The sequence below is a fragment of the Dermacentor albipictus genome, chromosome 2 (genome assembly GCF_038994185.2).
Source record: "Dermacentor albipictus isolate Rhodes 1998 colony chromosome 2, USDA_Dalb.pri_finalv2, whole genome shotgun sequence".
NCBI classification, from domain to species: Eukaryota; Metazoa; Arthropoda; class Arachnida; order Ixodida; family Ixodidae; genus Dermacentor; species Dermacentor albipictus.
In genome coordinates this window covers 167187983-167210224 of record NC_091822.1, presented here as the reverse complement: position 1 = coordinate 167210224, position 22242 = coordinate 167187983, and the positions used below count along the sequence as shown (strand labels likewise).

Below are 22242 nucleotides of genomic sequence, written 5' to 3'. Positions count from 1 at the left end.
CGGAAGGATTTGGTAGCGAGCAATGGCCGACCCGTCCTGCGAGACGCGCAGTGGTACGTACGCAGCTTGCTCTCGTGGCCGCCGATTGGATTGCGCGAGCCCGCCCCCCACGGCCTTAGCTGCGCTGCACGGAACTGGCAATGACCGAGCGGTGCGTATAGCTGGCCGGGCGCCTGAAAGGAAACTCTCGCGACACTGCGAGTCTGGCTCGCGCGCTCGCTGTTCTTCTGTTCGACGCGATGCCTTCAAAGGCTGCGGCGGAGTGGGTCGTGTTACGGCCGGACCTCTTCGTAGCGAAGTTGCGGGAATAACGAAGGAAGAGAGCAAACCCTTTCTCTGGCGGTGCATGGCCCTCGCTGGCTGTATACGGACTTCAGCTTCCCGAGCCACGAACGAGGTGGCGATGTTCGATCCAAGGTGGCGATGTTCGATCCAAGGCCGCGACGGCGGCATTCCGACGGGCGCGGGGCGGAAGGATTTCTCGTGCGCCGAGATTTCGGTTGTTTGCACGAAGAGCCCGGGGCGGTCAAAATTATTATCCCGTGCCTTGCGTAGTGATTGCGTAGTTGCATTGGAATGTTAAGCCCTGTGAATCGTAATTAAGGAAGGAGCGTGTAGGCATTTTTTTTTCTGAATAAATGGCGGGTAAAACGAGTAGATAAGTTGACCCTCCCTATCACGAAACTACGTATGTAAAGGAGGAAGCAGTATCAGTTGTTTACCATGCGCTGGTAACATGCGAACGTATAGGTTACTGAGATGGCAAACAGCAGGGCCTCAACCACACTTAACAACACTGTACGCAGTTTTCTTTCTTTTTTTTCTTTTTAGTTCTAGAATACGAAAAGAAAATAATTCTTTGACGTTGCGTTCGCAATCCTTCGGCAAAATTTCGCCATAACGAAGCGGTAGGTGTTGGGTTTATAAAAGTACTCTGCGTGAAGTTGGGCTGTAATTCGTATTGCTCTTGAACGATGGACGTGTCGTATACTGCAATACAGAGACCCAAGACCAGACGAGTAAGTAATAAAAGAGGTGTTCTAGGACATTCTTAAATGTCGCGCGTTCAACTGACGGTATTCGCCGCTTGAACGCCGCCGCGATGGCGGTATGCGGAAGCGGGTGTGTGGCGACCACCATCGGCAGTGCCACCCATCCCACAAATACCGCGGCACTTCAAACTGCGGTGTATAGGGGCTGGAGCCTCGCACCCACCGACCCACGGTCGTCGTCGTCGTTGTCGTCGTCGTGCAGCCCCTCGAGAACCACGGAGGGGGGGGGGGGCGGGCCTACATTGCGCCGCCGCACCGGACGCGCGGGGGGTCTCCCTTATTTTCGTCCTTTGTGTGCCCGCCACGAACAAAGACGACCGCGATGACGCTTCGCATATACTATACGCTCAATCCCTTTCCAGCTATCCCGCAGAAGCCCCTAGCTCCTTTCTTTCTCTCGTCTCTTCCTCTTTTCCTTTCTTAATTTCAATCCCCACGCACGCGCTCACTCAACCCCATGCACACGCGCGTCCGCTGACGAATCGGGCGATGCGATGCGCTTTCTGGACGCGCGGATCCCGGTGCCAGGCCGGGGCGCGTGAGTGGTACGGGCTTGCGTCGTCCCGCGCCACCCAAAGCAGCGCGCGCACACGCACACACATAAAAAAAGAGAGAGAGAGGTCTCCCCTGCCTGCTGACTCTTTCTTTCGTTTCGTTTTCTCCTCATTCGAGGCTGAGTCATTCTCGTTTCCAAACCAGCGCTAAGGGGGCGGAGGAAGAGGAGGATGATGACGAGGGTGCGCGCGCGCGTGCGAAAGTGGCAACAGCACAAGCGCGCACACTCACCGGCCCACCCACTCACCCCCTTCTTCTCTCCTGCGAGCGTGCCTGAGCGTAAGCGAGAGCGATACACGGTGCAGGCGGCAGGGTTTCAACCCCGAGCGCAGATCTCTTGAGAGATTGTGCGTGTGCGCGCGCGGGGTTGGCTTGCCCCGCCGAAAAGGGAGGGGGGGGGGGGTAGCACGCGGGGCATGGGATGCAGGATGCAGAATGGGCGTCTAGTGTAGTGGAAAGGGGAAAAAAATCCGGGAAGAAAGAATTGAGGCGAGAATCGGGCGGTGAGGGAATGTCGAGAGTATAGTGAGATTGCGGCGGCGTGTGCATATATACCGCCTCGGTCTCGCTTACAACCAGCGTCCCGTGTTTTTTTTTTTTTTTTTTTTTTAGGCTCCTCATCTCTTCGTCGTCGAGGAACGTTGACACAGCAGACAGTCTTGACAGACCTGCAGACAGGCCGCGTGCCTTGCGTTGGCTACAGGGTGATTCTTTTCGGACCGGAGTGAAGGCGTGAAGGTGGGCGCGAAAGGGAGCACTTTTTGTCGTCGTCGTCCAAATTCTCCATCGTCGTCGTTTGCCGCTCTCCTCCTGTTGTTACCCCTAGCAACAACAACAACAACAAAACTGTTATATAAGTGTTATTGTGTTCTGATTAAATTTCAGTCGCGTTCCGTATGCTTTCTGTTGAAGTTCTGCTGAACGACATGCATAATTCCTATGAGGGATATTATCCTTTTTCTCCAGCTCCTCTTTTTTTGAGCATGCCCATGCGCGCCCTTCGGTAGTTATTTGAGTGAAGCTTTGTATCCTTGATCTTTCAAACACTCTTCCCCTGGTGCAGGGCAGCCACCCAGGTTCAGTCTAACCTCTCTGCCTTTCACTTATCTTTCTCTCTATCTTTCTATGCCGATCGTGTTTTGTGCCCAGCATTGCTGGCAAATCCGCCATAGTCAAAGGCAACATTTGGTCAATTTGGACTGGTAACTAATTCGGAACTCTTTTCCACTCACTTAGCGGGGATGGTTTGACTGTATTACTAGAAAAAGAAATAATAATGAAAGCCAATCTTCCTTTATTTTAATCTCGCGCAGATCGAAACCTTATCGTCGGTGTGACGTCATGAATTTTGAAATTAATTTAGGAAGTATTTCGGTCGTGTTTGCGCTGCTGTACGAGACGATACCACGGCAAACCCTGGGCGGCCTGCGTGGTACGTTGTGGTCGCTTACTCGACGTCTTTGCTAGAGAAAGTGACCGCGCATTCCGTGAATGCTACTACATTCTTAATCTAGATACCACATAGCCACCACCATTATAAGTGGAACGTATTTGCAGAAATGTTCCACTTACTATATGAAACCTATGCAGAGCGAAATTGTCGAAATGTATAGCGCAGGTTTTGCCCCTTTTAGACGTTTCAACGGAAATTCGGTTGCGTTTCAATTCACTTTCCGTTGGTTGACCTTCTATTGAAATGGAATTGAGTATTGTGCATGGTTTTTTTTCTAGTGGGTGTTACGGTTCACTTTGTGCAGCAATGAACGGAACGGATTCCAAACGCCTTGGGACACGACGTACCCCTAATAGCCACGCTCGTCAACGGGATAAGACTCGTCCGTCGGGTGTACATGTGCGAGGGGATTATGCACCAGTGCAAATCCTGCTCTCCCTCTGTCCTACGTTCACCATCCTCTACGCCAGGGAGTGGTTTCTCTCTCTATTCCTCTGTGTGGGTTGATGCGTCGTGACCTACGTTCACCCCCTCTATCGCCAGGGAGTGGTTTGTCTCTGTATTGCTCTGCGTGGGCTGACCCGATGTGTCTTACCAGAGAGCAAGAAAGAATGAGGTTGCCCGGATGGTGGAGGGCATAAGAAAACCAGCGAGCCGCCACATGGGGACACGTCTTCTCTGTCCCTGCGTGCAGGGACAGAGATGCCTGCGTGTCCCTGCGTCCGTAATGAATAAATAAATATATATATATATATATATATATATATATATATATATGTGTATGTATATATATATGTGTGTATGTATATATACATATATATATATATATAATATGCAGTGGCGTAGCTAGGTCGTCCGGCACCCGGGGCCCTTAGCTCTTCTGTCACCTCCCCCTCCCCCCCCCCCCGGGTGTAGTCGAGGAAGGCGAGGATATCGACAATTTTTGGGAGTCTTCAGACGTATATGACCCCCCCCCCCGGCCCCCCCTGTTGCTACGCCACTGATAATATGCCTTGGAGCGCAGTGCTCACCCGTAATTGATGTATTAAACTTTTGTTATTGTTTTTACGTCACCTCGTCTTGCATTGCCGAACCTTCACCGATGGTCAGCCTGGTTTGAACTCCAAGCAGGCGCTGTTGAAGTTTGCCGAAACCCCGTCCCCTTAACAACTGGTGGCAGCCTTAGCACTAAGGTTGTGCATGTGGGGATCTTTGATGGTGGAGGAGAAGGAAATTGTGATTCCGGATCTCGGGGGCTGTGAGGGAGCGGAAGTCGCATGTTCTTTTTTTTTTTTTTTTTAAACCGCTGAAGCGTTATTTACTGACGGGCGAACCGAGAGGCGGGTCTGCCCAAGGGAACCGTCGTCGTGAGAGCCTGTAGACTCGTTTAATTTTTGAAGGGACCGGGAAGATTGAGTAGTCACCCATTCAGTCCTGGTGCTGGACCAGCACTGACGGAGACCGCGGAAGTTCGACTGGTGTTAAGAGATCTAAAAAAGAAAACCAGCTTCAAGTCTCAGTGTTGTTCTTCGGTGCGAAGGAAATGAAGCGGTGTAGCCTTTCTGCACCTTCGCGCTAAACTCGTAGCGCTCCAAACCGAAATTTCTCGCGTCGTGCGCTCTTTTTGACAATCGGCTTGACGTAGTCTGTCGACTTCTCACAGGCTGTTATGCATTTTATAAGCTTGTCGTTTTGTCTAATGTCTACAGACCGTCGTGTGGAAACGTAGGTAGCAAGTCTTATTTTCTTTTGTCTATTTGTGGGGCACAAACATCGAACTCCCCCGTTCCGTCAATTTGTGGGCAGTACAGCGAGACGAAAAAAAAAAAATGTGAGGGGGGGAGCTTGCAGACTAACGCTTGTCGATGGGCCCGTGATCGCCGAAGTCATATTTTTTTTTCTGCGTGATAGGATCTTGAATACAATACATTTGCAGCCTGTTGCCGTATCACGTGTGACAGCATTCAGGCATAGAGCTCAGCCCTGCGTAAGCAGACTGTACCTGCCTATTCTAGCGGGTGGTTTTGCTTTCTTATCGCGACCTCTTTTTTAGCCGCGTCGCAAAGTTACTGCGAGTCTGCTTATTTTCACTTATTTCAAATTCACAGCCGTGCAAACGTGTTTAACTTGCAATAACAAGTTATGCAAAGTGTTTGTGCTCCATTTTCTTAAGGACTATCGTAAGAAGCCTCTTATGTGTCATATGTTTCTCCGAGATACCTGGTCAAAAAATTTTACTTGTTATGGCAGCTTAGTGTTTGCAGTGAGTGGTCCATCTGTAAATAAACAAATGTTATATTCTTTAAGCATGTGTCACGTGTATGTTTTTTAACATTCCTTCCATGGTCGACGACAGAAAGAGTGACTCCTTAAGTTCACAGGCCAATGGACTTGAGGAATATTTCGTTGGAAGAGCGTCTTTGGCACACCTGGCAAGGATTTAGTTGGAAAAAGAATGCAGATCAAAAAGTGCTTCTATAACGTGGAGGAGACCTCAACCGCGCCGTCGCATAGGCGGTGGTGCTGCTACGGGCCAGGTTACAGCTCCGCAATCTGCTCCCGATGATGTTCCTCGCGGAAGTGCGGGCAGAAGATGCGAGAGCTCCTTGCGCCACTATCTGCGTGTCCTTCGGGGAACACTAGCTCTAGTTGTTGCCCACAAGCATGAGGAAGAGTAGGCCCCCTATTGCATTGCCAAATTGAGTCTGCTTTTTGAAATACTGAAGCTCTGCAGTATGAGTGCTCCGTATCGCCCGCTTTGTTGCACTCCTAAATTAAGGTGCGTTGGAGATCTCACGCTTCTGCAATATAGCGAAGAGGCCACCCTTATCGTCAAAGGCCCGGTGGAAGCCAGAAAAGCCGCAGTAACGAAGGGCAGGTAGATGGCCACGGCGTCCTGGCGTTCGGGCACCAACTCGCCATTAGGTCGTATTATTTTAGCAGCATCCGTTCGCGTGAATTAAACTTCCATACGCCTCCGCCTGGCCTATACCGTATCAGTAAAACACTGCATCGTCTCCAGTAAAAGACCGCAATAATTTTCTAAATTGACCAAATACTAACCTGCCTGCGCTTTATATACTTTTCTATGCCGTGTCTTCCCCATTTTCTCGCAGGGAGATGGTTCGTTTTGTATACGAGAATTGCAGTATTACCCATCCCCGTCTCTATAAACCTCGCGGCCAATTTGCCTCTCGATTCCGGGCCGTCGAAGACGTGCCTGTTTTTGTGCATCGTTCTCGGCGACATTTGCCGACCCATTGTTCGTCGAAATAGACGGTATAACCACGCTGCTGCTGCTGCTGGGCAAACTCCGGGAGCCGGCAGGCGGATGCTGGAGTGGGCTACGCGGGGTGGGTGGGCGCAGTTTTCTTTTGGGTTGCGGGCGAGAAACCGGTTCGTTGGGCAATATTGATTTCTTGGGGGGAGGAACGGTGGGAGCGCGGCAAGGGCTCCGGCGCGTTGTGCGCTGCGTGTCCCTCTCCGCGTGCTTCCCCTGCCCCCTTTCCCCTGCAGACGCGCCCAACCCCACCGTCCCTCGCGTGGAGGAGCGCCTCCTTCATATCCCCCGGACATTTCTTTTCCATTCTTTCCTCCTCGCCCTCGAGCGTATTTTTCATTCGCGCGCCCCTGATGAATGTCCGCCCCAGGCGCTCGCCGCCATCACCGTTGCGTCGAGCACGCTGCGACGGAAGCAGTAGGCCTGGCCGCCTGCTTGTTTGCTTGCTTGCTTGCTTGCTTTGCTTTCGCCGCGTAACCGCGTTGCGCTAGCGGCAGCGTGGGTGCCGTTAAACAAAGAAGCCTACGCCTTCCCCCCCTCCCACGCGCGCGCTGACGCTCTCTCGCTTTGCATTGCGAGTGGTAGATAGGCGCGGTATAATGGCCGCGTTGCCTGCTTGCTTGTCGCGGCGCCTGCGCCTCCTAACGTGACTCCTGGGCCGCCCTGGCCTGATTGCGCTGCGAACGCGGTGACTCACGATAGTTGCGCGGGCCAGAAGGCTTGGTAGGAAGGAACGAGAGAGTAGGCGGGATTTTTCTTCTTGCTACCGTTGCCATTTTTTCCGTAAAATTGGAAACGGCGTCCTCTTTCTCTCGCTTTGTTTCCGGCTGATCGAACTAAATATGTTTGTTGTACTGATAACTCTCCAGCTGGACTTCGAATGCAGTACCAGTATCTGTAACTGAATAAGCCTCTTTTGTTTTGTCTTGTCGCATTTTTAAAAGCAAGATCGAAAAATCAATCGTGCCAATATGTTGTTATTTCGCACATAACCCCCGTGTACTTTATTTGTTTTAGTGAAACGACAGCTAGCCTTCCTCAACCGTCGGTTCACATACTTTTGTATTCGTATTCTATGTGTTTGAATATAGTTACTTGATTGAATGCCGAGGAAGAACAGAGTGTTGGCCTGAGGCCGTATTTTTCACCGATATGTGGTTTTTTTTTTTCGTTACCTTTGTCGTTCGTCAGTGGCTCGCACAAAGCTGCCACCTTGCGCTATCGCCGGGATCGGACGTAGGCGGGATAGATAAGACATGGACAAGCATAGGAGAAACAATACGAGTTCTTACAAAATGCGACCGCTGGTTCCTAACGAGTGCTGTGCCGGCACTTCGGGGATACCGGAAAGCTTGAGGCTCCCGAACCTTTTGGGGTGCCACGCGAGAAAGCCGAGGGCACGTATACTGCTTATGCTCTGACGTCATATCGAGGCCGCCATATTCTTGTAGTGCCAGTACGATAAAGAGCCATGCGTTATTTTCGTTCCTTATCTCCAGCTGCACAGTGAAAGCGGTGAACAAGGCACTTACAGTATGGCGTACGTGACGTCACACGAATGCGTGACGTAACACCTACGAACGGCGGAGCGAACTAACGTGACCCGTAGCTTTCTATAAATGAGTATATTGACAGAACATTTCTGTCTCGCTCTCAATATTGGAGAGCTGTCGAGCAGTAATTTACTTGCGTTGCCTTTTTTGTGGCGACTAATTATGAACGCGCGACACATACAGTGAGGCGCCGGACACCACTGATGTTTAAGCATGGACATTACATGATCGTGCTGCCGAAAACCGAATCAATTCGACACTCGACGCAGCTTTCGGCGACACAATCGCTCTATGGCTTTCAACCGCAACACAGGGATGTGACCGGCTCTCGCTGTACAAGACCGATTTGGTCCTCGGTGCGGTCGCTGGCAATCAGTGCCTCCCATTTCGCCGCACTTGGATTTATGATTAGGGGACTGCTGTTATATAAGTTGGCATTCCCATGTGGTGTTGTCGTAACTAGGCCGATCCCGAAGACTGTGCAATCAAATGTGGTCGCTTGGTGGGCCGATCCTGAACGCAGGACGCAATTTGTGACCTCGCAACGGTTTTAGCGCGGTCTGTATATACGTGAGTCTCGTTTCACGCCGCTGAGGCGTGGCAGGCACAATGAACAGTGCACGGAGGAGTTTTGGAGAGGAAGCGCTTGCGGACGTTCTTATGGCTCCGCGCATCTCTACAAGACATTTTTGAACGACGCTTCGATTGTAAAACGCAGTTCATCACGGAATGTTAGCTAGTGGCAATCATTCAGTTCGTTCAAAGGACTAAAGAAGTCGGGTTAATTCAGTATCTTCTCCGGCTCCAACACAAGCGATGCTGTCGGGCTCGTGACAACTTAGCACCAACGCATAACGTAAAGAAAAATTACGCAGCTCCTACACACTGTCAATATCGGCGTAAGCTACGCACTGTATGATTCCACACTTGCGTTAAACTTGTTAGCTATGGCTTTGCTAGCGTCAGTGAGCGTTTCAGTCGTCTCAAAGGGCTATCGACCTGTCGCGAGGAGAGAAGAGTGTAAAAGGTGTGAAATGATCATGAGCAATTCGAATCTATCGCGCTGTGTGATCGTTTTTGTTTCCACCAGGTGCCGCTACACGCATCTGTCGACTAAAGCCCCTCTATTTGTCCCCGTGATTTGTAGAAGTGTTCTCAGACGCGGCCGCGCGGTTCTAAGCGAGTGCCGGCTTCAGTCGTCTCAAAGCGCTATAGCTGCCACGAGAAAAGAGTGGTGGAAGCTGGTAACTAAACGGGCGTTTGAAAGTTGGCGCCTGCGGGCTACTAGAGAGTTAATAATAATAATATTTGGGGTTTTACGTGCCAAAACCACTTTCTGATTATGAGGCACGCCGTAGTGGAGGACTCCGGAAATTTTGACCACCTGGGGTTCTTTAACGTGCACCTAAATCTAAGCACACGGGTGTTTTCGCATTTCGCCCCCATCGAAATGCGGCCGCCGTGGCCGGGATTCGATCCCGCGACCTCGTGCTCAGCAGCCCAACACCATAGCCACTGAGCAACCACGGCGGGTACTAGAGAGTTGTACAGCATGCTGAAACGCTTGTTCGCAGGCACCGTCGGCGCGTAGCTCCCTTTGTTTCACTTCATTTTGAATATTGGATCTACGTAACCTAAAACACGTGTCTGCGTTAACGCAACATCACATTACCTCAACATATTTAACAGAAGAATCTACATCGGGCAATTTGCGTCCACCGACTCGCTCATGCAGTGCGTGGGTTCCGCGTAATCTTTTTTTTTTGTTATCTCATTTGCCTCTGTTTATTCTCTTATTATTCCGACTTTTCAAACAAGTGTAAAGAAGGCCGATAATTTAGTAATCGTGTCATAACCCCTTTAGAACGTTATCGCTGTATTGTATCACGACTGCGTCAAATTCCGGGTGTCTTTCTACTTTATCAAATTTACGACGGCAGCTGGTTTGTACAAAGAGGGTGTCACAAATGTTTCCCGGTTTTACGGTTTGCGTCCTGAAAAAAAATGAAAAAAAAACGTCACAGAAACCTTCTCAAGGTGGCTGACCACGTTAACGCGATTAGCATTGATGACGCAGTGTATCGGCACACCGTATTGTCACCGCGGAAACGCGTCATGTACGAGGCGTGTGCTGCAGACGGGCTCCTCTCGCATTTCCTCTCCGGACGCGCTGCGCCATCTGGCGGTGCCGCCGCGAAGTCCGTGCATGGCGCGTGCGTTAATTAAAATTAAGACGCGATTGTCTGAATGTATATGACGCATGTTTGATTTCACCCAGCAGCGGAGAAGGAGTAGGAGGAATAAACTTTTATTGTAGAACCAGCACTTTATGATGGCCGGGCCTAAGCCTCCCACGAAGGGACGTCGAGGGCTTGCCTCGCCGCCGCCTCTCGGGCGTGCTGGGTCGCCCAGGTTTGGTCGTCGAGGGCGGAGCTCCGCAGAGCCTCATGCAACCTCGACGAGAGAGTCGTGGTGTTAGTCTGTGTGTGCTGTGCTGGACACTCCCATAGCATATGCGGAAGCGCAAAACTTTTTTTCTTATCATCGGAGAGCGGCATATATCCAGTCGCGCATACTCAGCGATCCAAACTGGCGGTAAAGAAGCTCGTTAAAGAGCGGCGCATAGCCAGTTACACGTACCCCCGTGGAACAATTAAGTAGGCGCCGGTGAGATTAATTGAAGAGCCGTGTGTGCCCGCGTTGGCACATAGCGACATACCCAGTGCCCTGAAGTTGGCATGAAGGGGGTTGACTGAAGAGCCAGCACATTCTGGGTGGTACACATACCCGGTGACCTAAGTTGTTCCGATGGTTGGTTTCGAACCAAGCTCCCTCAGCACGGCGGCGCAGTGCTGTTTACCCGTTGTAGGCTATGGCGAGCCCAGTGACCCAGGGACGCGAAAGAGGTTGTAGACACAAACTGACGTACCGACAGACTGCAAGCTAGGTGAAGTTCCCAAAGATTGCTGATCGCATTAACAAAATAGTAAGTATATAAAACGTTGCGGCGATGGTCGAACTTATCGTAAAGCTCAAACCTCACGGAGGCATGCTGCTGACGACAGGCCCGACCACGAACTACTGTAGCGCAGTATTGACGTGTCGTGCGAGATCGTATAATATGCAGGTACGGACTATAAACCGCGCACAGCTGGTGAAAGTGATGGAAGTCGAGGCTCATATTTTTGGTGCGTGTGTGTGTGTAATAATAGGTCGCCTTCCCGATTAATCAGGAACAAAGCATTCAAGGAAAAAAATAATAATAGTAAAGTACGGTCCCTTCACAGTGCCGCGCGTTGTTCTGGTTTGCGGCGCAGTCAGCTGTTGGGCGAACGAAAAACAGTAAGGTTCGGGCTCTTTTTTTAACGTCACGCGGAGCGGCGAACTTTCGATGACACATCCATGTAAACGATGCCTTCTCCTTTCTTTTCTTCTTTTTGTTCTTTCTCTCTCTCTCTCTTTTAAGTTTCTGTGTACAGCACTGCTGCTTTCCGCACTGCCGTGTCCAGCTTGCTTTTGAAAGCGGTTTACCGCCGCAGCCAAGAACGGCTTCGCGAAACGCACTGGTTAGCGATTTGGCAACCCGTCGCGGTTCCCGCAAGCCTAGCATTTCTCTCTCTCTCTCTCTCTCTCTCTCTCTCTCTCTCTCTCTCTCTCTCTCTCTCTCTCGGCTCCGTATAAACTTGGCAGTATGTAGGCTCCGGTGTGCCTGCTATTTTTCCTGTAATATGTTCGTAAAAAAAAAAAAAGAGTTATTACTACAGAAGTTCGCCGTCAACGCTATGTATACTCTTTACACTGTTACTCAAGGAGGCAAACCCGTCGCACTCGTTCGCATTCCCTTACACTGTAGTTCAAGTTTTCGTTATTCCAAATACAGGTGGTTTATTTTATAAAATCGCTTGTGGCATACTTGTTGAGCTGGCCGATTGCTCGATGAGGCGGACATGCACTGGAAATCAATATGCATGTTTGACGAGGATTGGCAAGCATTGACTTATTACCCTGCTGGCGCGACATCTTCGATATAGTGCGCGGAAACATTTTCACACGGGCACATGAAGGGACGCGCATGTTTGACTAATTGGCGAAATTTTCCTAATAAGCTTTTCAGTTAATTACTCGCTAACGCGTGTTCTCCTTAATTGGGTTGGCGATGTCCCTTCGCTCTCTTCATCGGGCAGGTGTCGCACTTCAACACCGAGTTTAGTATCAACCAAAATGTACAGTTTCCTGCTGTATTACCACGGGAGGGAAAACTGGCGCTGTGACGCTGTTGTGTGCATGGGAATCCTACGAGGGGGAATAGCTTCGGATTGCCATCCTTCTCAGACACCTTGGAAGTGCCCCGGAAACATACGTCGCAGTTCTTATTTTCTACTAAAACACCCCGTAAGGAGGTGCTCCTTCTTTTGACAGTATTACTCAATATATCTATTTATTCTACAATAACTACTTTTGCTTTGATGTACAATTATATGAAACGTTAATTGTCAGCGGGCTATTAAGTTTGTAATAAGAGACGACAAGGTCAGCGCTCGATTTGCGACCGTTTGCGATCTGTCCTTTGCTTTTCATCGCTTGGTCATGCACAGCCGGTGACTAAACTTTATTGAAATATGTAATGCGGGGTGGAAGTAAAACGTTTTGCTAAGATTTTATTTTCAGGAAGCTTTATCTGTGTGTCCGTATCCGCGTTCTTTTTTTTTTTTTCCTTTTTCGCCAAATGGCACAGCGCCCAATTGGAAACTCGCATGTAATTGCATATTATACTTCTATAGGTAATCATATCCTGAGAAGCCAACAAACAACGGCACCAAGGAAAACATAGGAGAAATTACTTATTCTTACGAATTGAATTAAAGAAATGACAAATTGATGGCAATGAAAGTGGATGAAAAAAATAAACTTTTACAGAGCATCGCACGCGTAATTCGAAGACGTGGGATCGTTCCCCACCTTCGGCAAGTTGTTCTTCTTTCTTTTTTTCATCGACTTTCATTCCCATTAATTTATCATTTCTTTAATTCAATTAGTAAGTACAAGTGATTTCCCCTATGTTTTCCTTGGTGTCCTTGTTCGTTGGCTTCTCATGGTATGAGTAACGAAAATCGGGCCCCTCGGTTAAGCCCCTTGCTTCTCGTTCTCTATAAGTAATATTGTACGAAAACTCTACGATTCCAACTTTACACTTCGCTATAAGTCATCCTTTTTTTTTTGCATTCGAAAAGCATGCACTAGAGTTTCTACAACTTCCAAAATATGCGTGTCAGTATTAATTTAGAAGTGCATACATAGCTTCCGCAGCGTTTTTCTACATGCAGCTAAGCATGTGAAACACCCGCCGTGGTTGCTCAGTGGCTATGGTGTCAGGCTGCTGAGCACAGGGTCGCGGGATCGAATCCCGGCCACGGCGGCCGCATTTCGATGGGGGCGAAGTGCGAAAACACCCGTGTACTTAGATTTAGGTGCACGTTAAAGAACCCCAGGTGGTCGAAATTTCCGGAGTCCTCCACTGCGGCGTGCCTCATAATCAGAAAGTGGTTTTGGCACGTAACCCCCCCCCCAAAAAAAAGAAAAAAAAAAGCATGTGAAACGCGATGTGGAGTCAATTGCGCTCGCGTGCTGCACGCAACTTGTCCGCGCAGCTGCTGTCTCTGGCGCGTCTCGCACGTGTGTGCCTGCGCCGTGTTCGGTGCTGCGAAGAGGGGAAAAAAGGTCGGCTGCCGCGTTCGACCGACCGCGGTGGAATGCGCTTCACCTTTGGCACGAGCTCGTTTATATAACAAGGTCGATTGCGAAACGCACGATGCCCTGTCTGTTGTACGGAGCTCGAGCAGTCAATCACTCGCCGATATTGTCATGTGGAGGAGCCAGACGCTGTCTTTCTTTCTCTCTTTCTTTCTTTCTTTCTTTCTTTGGTGTCAGCCGCGTTTCGCGAAAGTTCATTTCGATGCAAACAAGCTGCTTCCCTTTTTTTCTTCGCTTTCTTTTTTTTCTTTGTTTGGGTTGCCGTGAAAATCGAGATGAAGCCTGAACAAACGTATAGAAGAAAATACAACTTCCGCTCATGCGCAGGGAGCCAAGGTGTGACAGAACAACGTGGTCATGATAACATGCTTTGGATGAAGCACATTTCTGCGGAATATAATACGATAGATGTATCGCTGACACAACCAGACCCTTTCTTTGTAATGTAAAACGCTTCCAACAACTCCCTTGCAGTTTGGTCCCTACTTCTGCCAAGAATCAATACTAGTGCTAAGATAGGTGCGGAGCCGTGATGATGATGATGATGATGATGATGATGATGATGATGATGGCCTTATGTTATGGCTCATACCCACACTGGGGGATTGGCCAAGAATTGCGTGCTGAAACGTTGACCTATTCTTTTTGAAGTGCCACTTCTTCTTCTTCTTCTTCTTCTTCTTCTTCTTCCTCCTCCTCCTCTTCTTCTTCTTGTGAATCGTTTTAGCGAGGCTTAACCCGAGTGTGCGTGGTCAGTGATCGACAGTGCGTGGTCATCGAGAGTTTCTAACCGGTATACGCCGTTGAACGCGTGACCAGAGATTGAGGCTAAAAGCTCCGATATAGTTCGTTACTTTCGTGTTAGTTCCGATCAGTCTGAAGTCAGCGCCGAAGCTCTTGTGCGCAAAGTGATCTACGCTGAAGAGAATGCACTGACGTGGATTAAGGGTCACAGTAACTATAAATGATGGCTCGAACACGCGCTATGTATATGCTGGTTGGGTGCTCCTCTTTTCCTTTCTTCATTCGGGACCCGCTCTTTCCTCATCGAAGAACGAGCAGTAACGCGTATTGGCTCTCAACCGCACTCGGCCAACACGGTGCGCATGTAGTGTAACTTTCGTTCTTTCTTTTTTTTTTAAGCTACACACGGCGCCTCTGTTTGAACAGCAGGCTCCCTTGCGCCCCCCCCCCCCCCCACTTGTTTGTTGAGGGAGAGAGCGCATAGGGCGCGCGCACTGCTAAGCATCGCAATATAATTTCTCGCAGAGCTCCGGAAAAAAAAGAGAGAAGAGATTATCACTAAAAGAAAACGCGCCGGAGCGTATGACTATGTGGCCGTATTTTCTCTCTCGATCGGCCACTTTTGGCGTCACGCTTCTCTCTCTCTCTCTCTTCTATTTTTTTAGTGGCACGAGCATAGAGTGACACTCTTGTTTCTTGAGCAGCACTTCCGGCTCACCTCCCGAGACAACCGTGGAGGAAATTCAAAATAAATAGGAAAAAAATATAGTGCAGTACAAAATTGGCGGATTTCATTGTAGATATGATATCAGAGCATAAGTTTGGTTACAAGTTGAGTTACCGAAGCGTCTGGAGTAAGTAGAATTAATTAGAAATCGCCGATTGCCGCATGCACACCAAAGCGCAGAATCGTACACTCTAGAGACCCGCCACGTGAGCACGAGTTTGGCGAAGTTTCTGGAAACCCGAAAGTTATGACGTCGCTAATGACCTACAGGAAGGTGGCACGATATTTAACCTGCTAAATAATGGAAAAAACAGGTGCATCCGAGTTCGGGTTCGTGCGTTGCGTTCGTCTAAAGTCGTCCCAAAGAAAACCAACGCCGAGGTGCGAGTGCCACTAAGAGACGCCGAAGTCAAAAGTTAGGGTCGCCTACCATTTTCGTTTTCCTGTTTTGCCTGACGTACGTGACGCTCATCGCAACGCCTCGCTTGAGCTGACCGGATGGCCCGTCATGTTGGCGCAGCCCAATCAGCGCGCGCCGAAAGCGCCCCCCCCCCACACACACACACACGCACAAACACACTCCGCAAGTAAATGATCGAAACTGCGGTCGCGGTGCGACGTCTGTCGCGCGCGTTCGGAGATGAATGCGTCAAGCCGCGGCCTGCGCTTCCCACGTCATGCAACCGGGATGGATTGCTGACGTGACGCTTCTTGTATACCTTCGTTACGTCACCTTTGAGCGTGTGGAAGCGGTATACTTGCGGTATGTGTGTAAGCGTGGAGTTCAAACCGTCCGGACTTGGCCGATTCCGAACGGAGTGGCGCCGGAGCGGATTCAGAATGTAGTGGCGTTGGAGCGGATTCCAAATGGAGTGACGTTGGAGCGGCTGAATTCTCTATTCGTCCGGCCACGGCGGCCGCATTTCGATGGGGGCGAAATGCGAAAACACCCGTGTACTTAGATTTAGGTGCCCGTTAAAGAACCCCAGGTGGTCGAAATTTCCGGAGTCCTCCACTACGGCGTGCCTCATAATCAGAACGTGGTTTTGGCACGTAAAACCCCATAATTTAATTTTTAATTCTCTACTCGTGACTTGCGAGAGAGAGAGATGAGTTCCCTTCCGGCGCTATGAACGCGAGACGCGAGTATAAGGTGTGCGTGGCAGGTGAGTGGGCGGAACAATTTCAGGAACGCGCGCTCGCCGCATAGCAGAAGTGCAAAGCTTGCGCCAGTCCACTATAGAGGCACCTATTGTCGGCCTCGTGCATTTAACGAGATATCGTGTATGGAGGCGCCACTGCTCTGTGTAGGCGGGGCGGCTATCTTGAAGCGCGAACTGTGGCATCTTCGGATGGATATACTACTACTACTACTACTACTACTACTACTACTACTAATAATAATAATAATAATAATAATAATAATAATAATAATAATGATGAAACAGGCGAGGGTTGTTTTCCCCTCCTTGAACCTTTTATGGTCAGAGTTTTATCATTGAAGTGAGAAGTTTGTGTTTCGAGCTTGGAATAAAACAAGAAAATATCGGTGCGGTTATTGCAACATGTCGAAGGCCTTTCTCCTTTCGTCATGAATCGCCAAGAACTCTAGGCGTTGAAGGTAGCCTCTTGTTCTTCGGACTGACGGATATGATCCTGATGGATATGAACCGTGGCCAGAAATTATTGGAAGACCATTTCTTGTGCGACGGAAGGCAAGAGATATTGTGCAAGAGATCTGCGCCACCCAAGGCAAGGGAACGTGTTGCCATAGGCAACACGTTCTTGATGAGCAACGCGTTCAATGATGCCGCCGCACAGAAGCCTAACCTTATCGTGATGCGACGCGTGGACATTTGAGAAAATATCAGGGAAGAAGAGTGTTTATTTGCTGTACCAAGTCGACAAATTGTATGCCGTTATAATGTTACTCGCGCTCGGATTTCTGAGATTGGTTTCGGCGTTGTTGTTTTTTTTTCTCTGCGTCGGATATTTCTTGTAAAGCATTGTACGCTCTACAAGAAACATCGAAACAGGAATAGTTAAAGAGTTTCTACCGCCACGTCTTTCAGTTCGTTGCATGCTTGAGATAAATGGCTATTCACTGCGAAATTCTTCGGCCGCGACGATAGCATCTAAATGTCAGATGTTTGCTATACACTAAAGTCCAGAACGAACGTGAACCCGTCCTTTAGCTCTCTTCGCATACTTCTATCTGTCACGCGGCTGCAACTCTAAAAGGACGCATGTCAGCAAAAATTGAGGGCAGGACAGACATGCACACGGCGACAGGATCTGTAAACTTACTCAACTCGCACGCTGCACAGCATATCTATATAATTGTCGCTTTGGGACGTTAAACCTAACCAATCAATAATCAATCAACCTGTCTTCTTTTCTGATCACTGCTTAAAAAACTTGGCGCCCATCAAGACGTCTATCGCCAGCTCGCCCAGCAATATATCTTTTGAGCCGTGCTAAAGGAGCAAAAATCTTCTGCGGTGTGAGGTCAACTGCTGATCTTCTTCTCCTTCTTGTCAATAGTGAAAGATGTAAGTGTGGCCTTTAGTATGGGTTACTTGGCCCGGCGTCTTTCATTTGGTGCCGTCGAATGCGCGTTGCCGTATTCACTGTGAACGGAGAGAGCGTGATCTGCAAGTTCGACCGAAACGACGGAACAGTGAATGAGCAAGTGCTGCGAATAATCTGCAAACAGCGAAGTCGCATCGTGACTGATTTGCAGTCCGGTCGCAGTGTTTGTGTGTGTGTGTACACACGCACGCACGCACGCACACACACGCACACACACGCGCGCACACACACACACACACACACACACACACACACACACACACACACACACACACACACACACACACACACACACACACACACACACACACACACACACACACACACACACACACACACACACACACACACACACACACACACACACACACACACACACACACACACACACACACACACACACACACACACACACACACACACACACACACACACACACACACACACACACACACACACACACACACACACACACACACACACACACACACACACACACACACACACACACACACACACACACACACACACACACACACACACACACACACACACACACACACACACACACACACACACACACACACACACACACACACACACACACACACACACACACACACACACACACACACACACACACACACACACACACACACACACACACAGTCATGCAGAGACTGCGGTCGGCGCGTCTGGTGGGGTCAGCGCGAACGTGATTGGGCCGGCGATGTTTGAGTGCGGTTTCGATGGCCCGCCGCACCGCCGTGTTTGCAGAAGAAGCCACTATATATTTGCTGTGCGCTCGTAGGTTTGTGTACGTGTGTGAGCAGCTGCATACTGCGGCTCTCTTATATTGACCTGAGAGCCCGCGGGGAATAGGGGCAGGGGGGGGGGGATGAGTTTGGTCTTCATTGTCTCCGTTAGTAATCGGCAGTTTTCTTTGTTTTTTTTTTCGCCATAGAAAGGATAATAAAGTTTGGAGCTTGTATTCCGACAATTAAAAATTGTTTTGTGTCCCTCGCGAACGGGAAAATTGTCATCGGCCTCAGTGTACTATAAAGATACAAAGCAGCAGCAAGCTTGTCCGCCACATTATAGACTTCCGCAGAACTTTCCTTTTTTTCTTCTTCTTAAAGCGAAGCGTTATATGGCTAGGCGAAACGGAAATCTATCTTTCCACGCACAGAAAACTGTCATCATGATCAAAGGCTCGAGCGTCGTCGTCTTCTTCCACAGCTGGCTCCGTTGCCGCTCGTCATTCCAGAACAGAATTTCGCTTCTCTTCTGTCGTCGCAATGGGGAGGCCGTGTTTACGGGGGTATGAGCCATTCGTTGTCTTACGTGACGGACAGAGTTAATTTCGAAGCAATTTAACCTCATTATAAAACAAAGACATAACCAATAATTGAGAAAGACTTTAATGCACCGTCGGGATTAACCCAGTGATAAACACCGGGGCCGTACGTTTCAGCTTCGCTGGTTAACAATCTATACGAAGTGCTTGGGCGGTTTTTTTTTTTTTTTTCTAATGTATTGCCGCTGTTGTATAGACCCGTGAGGGTGTCCCTGTGTTTTCAGAACCGCTTCGTTTGTCTGAGCGCGAACGTTGATCGGGCCATGTGTTCTTGTTGCCGTTGCAGCCTGAGGAACCGGAAGCAGCAGCAGCGGCGGAAGCGGAAGAGCATCGTCTTCTCCGGCGGCGGCCGCTGTCCACCGCCGATGGGGAGCCATGGGGAAAGGGGGAAGCCGGGCGGCTGACGCGCGCTTCTCGTACAGCAGCCCTCTTCAGCCGCCGGCCATTCGCCGGTGAGCACTGCTCTCTCTCACACTCTCTCTCTCGCTTTCTCTCTATGTGTGTGTCTGTCTTCCTCTCTCTTTCCCGGCGTGCGCCAAGAAACAATGGTTACTTGATGCGCACCCGCCGTGATGGCGTGCTGGCTATGGCGTCGCGCTGCGAAGCACGAGGTCGCGGGATCAAATCCCGGTCACGGCAGCTGCACTGCGACGGTACGGCTAAATGCATATATATATACATATATATTTGCACCTGCACCTACCGGGCATTGGGTGCACCACTCCAAGTGGTCGAAATTAATCCGGTCTTCCCCCCAACTACGGCGTGCCTCAATCAGATCGGGGCCTTGGGCTCGCAAAACCGTAGAATATAACTTGAAGCGCGCTGTCTCCCCGCGCTCCCAGTCTTGGAAGCCACGTGATCAAACGCGTGCTTGGAGAGGAGAGCGGGCGTCTCCTCCTCTAGCCCGGCCGTGGGTGGCGGTAACGGTGGTAGCGGTGATGTGCGGTGGGTCCTAAGGTTTAGGGCATAGAGTTTCTCAATCTATTACCTAGAGGGAAATCTGGCGCCACCGTCTATGGGAGTTTTCTAACGAGCGCTGTAACGTCACGGGAAGGGCGGTATATCGGTGTGCGAGGCTTGTGTTGGCTGTTGTTGTATACGAGGCTTGTGTCGTCTGGTGTCGTACGAGGCTTCGTCTAAAACGTGGATGTGACTACACAGGTAATGCGCTCTTAAAATAAGTGATTAATGAAATGTTTTCATTCACCCATATCACATCTTTCGATGACGTTTACTCACCTACAATGCATAATCGAGCAAAGAAAAGCAAGAACCGACGACAAACTGTTCCAAAGCGAGCACGATATTTGTCGTCTGTCCTTGAGCGTTAGCAACCTGCTGATACTCTTTTACGTTTCATACATCCAATCACAAGTCCTCATAATTCATTAAAGCATGTTTGTTCTTTTGCAATTATGAAGCTAGAACAGCTCTTTACGCACTGTTTTAGTAGGAAATGACTAATGTTACAGACGGAATGGTGCTAGCCAGGTGCGTCTTCAAGGTATCCTGGCTCTCCGAGGACGATACCAATTCGAAGTCGATCACCATATATATCGGCATTTCCATGCATATAACAGTGGGGCAGCGCCAGATTTTCCTCTAGGTGGTACAGTGAGAAACTACATGGTTTAGGGCGAGCGGAGATCTTTCGCTGGTGGCTTCATAAGTGCGCTGTCCTCCCGTGCACCTATATAGTGTTGGAGGTCACGTAATACCAACACTCTAAAAACACCCTTTTGGGGTGTATATCTGCCACACAACAATAACCGTCATCTGTCTTGCTTGCGTTTCCTTTCTTGAAAATGCTGCGCTCGATACTTTCCTGTCGAGAATGTTCTGTCATGCTAATAACGCGCATGCCGTTTGCTACTTGGAAGTACCAGGCTCGCAGCGGTAAAGAAAGGAAATGCAGGCAAGACAGATGACGATTATTGTTGTGTGTAAACTTATTTAGAGTGAAGTTTCGGAAACCCGGTGAAGCGAGAGGCAGCCGTACATCGAAGCCTTATTCTTGCTCGCTGCCGGCGCCTTTCATCACGCCAGCGTTGCTATATAACCAGTGTTCGCGGTCATCGAGTGTTTTATGTTTACTGCAGTTGACGGCGCGGTCGATAAAACTATATACGAGGCTTACTTCGTGTATAGCTTAACACTTCGCTGTCGCAGTCAGTGATTTGCCTTTCTTGGAGAAACTGCGCGACTCTTTACACTTTCATCCTTGCCTTATCTTCTGCGGTCATCTAGTTCGAATTTGCAATATATTTACGCAGTAAACGCATTTGATGTACTGTTGCTGAGAAAGGGAAGAACAAGTGCCAATTTAATGTTGAGACTGGAGCTTGCGCATTACTGGGGAGGCTTAACAATGTGTTCCATCGAGTACTTTCAACCCTGCACACGCACGTCCGAGGATTGGCGTAACCGAGTTGAACTGTCTACCAGTAGTTACTGAAAAAAAAACTGTACAACATGACACATAACAAGTTTCACTCGTTACAATTAAGAAAAAATCGAATTCAGCACACGGAGTGAAATACGGTAACCTGAAGTTCTGACCTTACGCTCAGCATAGAATCTTTGTTCTGTCACCCGCATTTGCGCCCCATAATTTCATCCAGTCAGCAGGTTTCGTTAATATCTGTCACAGCTGTCAAATCGTCAGACGTAAAGTACCTCGCTGCGATGCCGGGCGGCGGCTGGCGCGACTGAGCGCGGACCCTATCTTGATAGCCATCTGCGGTGGGTACTGTAAGCCTGTAGGCACGCTGAAGGCTAGTGGAGCTCGAGCACGTGCGTTATGTTCTCACCGCGTAGTTCGCGTTGAAGCGAGGGGCAGCGAGAAAGTGAATTCGCTCGCTGCTGCTGCCGCGTTTCCTCACGCCAGCGTTCTGACAGCGAGTGTCCGCGGTCATCGAGTGAGGTGTGTTCATGTTTACCTGTGCGCGCGTGACACCGTGTTTGCTAATTCAGTTATTCAACGGATGGTTACAAGTTTACACGGCCGGTAAACCTACTATATCCTTACTTTGCATAGCTGTCTAATAATTTGCTGCCGCAATCGATGTCTCGCCTTTCGGGCGAAAGTGCGGCATTCAAGAAACATCCGTTTCCAATAAGATAGATCGCGGTGTGTGTGTGTGTGTGTGTGTGTGTGTGTGTGTGTGTGTGTGTG

General features: G+C 49.5%; 1 protein-coding gene across 2 annotated transcripts in view; it reads left to right on the top strand.

Moving 5' to 3' along the window:
* Nucleotides 1-22242, top strand: part of LOC135910674 (zinc finger protein 316-like) — a 74960-nt gene that overhangs the window by 36610 nt on the left and 16108 nt on the right. For both annotated transcript variants that reach the window (XM_065442713.2, XM_065442714.2), the window contains exon 2: nucleotides 19351-19516. The gene's annotated coding sequence lies outside the window, so the exon portion shown is untranslated. The remainder of the gene's footprint in view (nucleotides 1-19350; nucleotides 19517-22242) is intronic.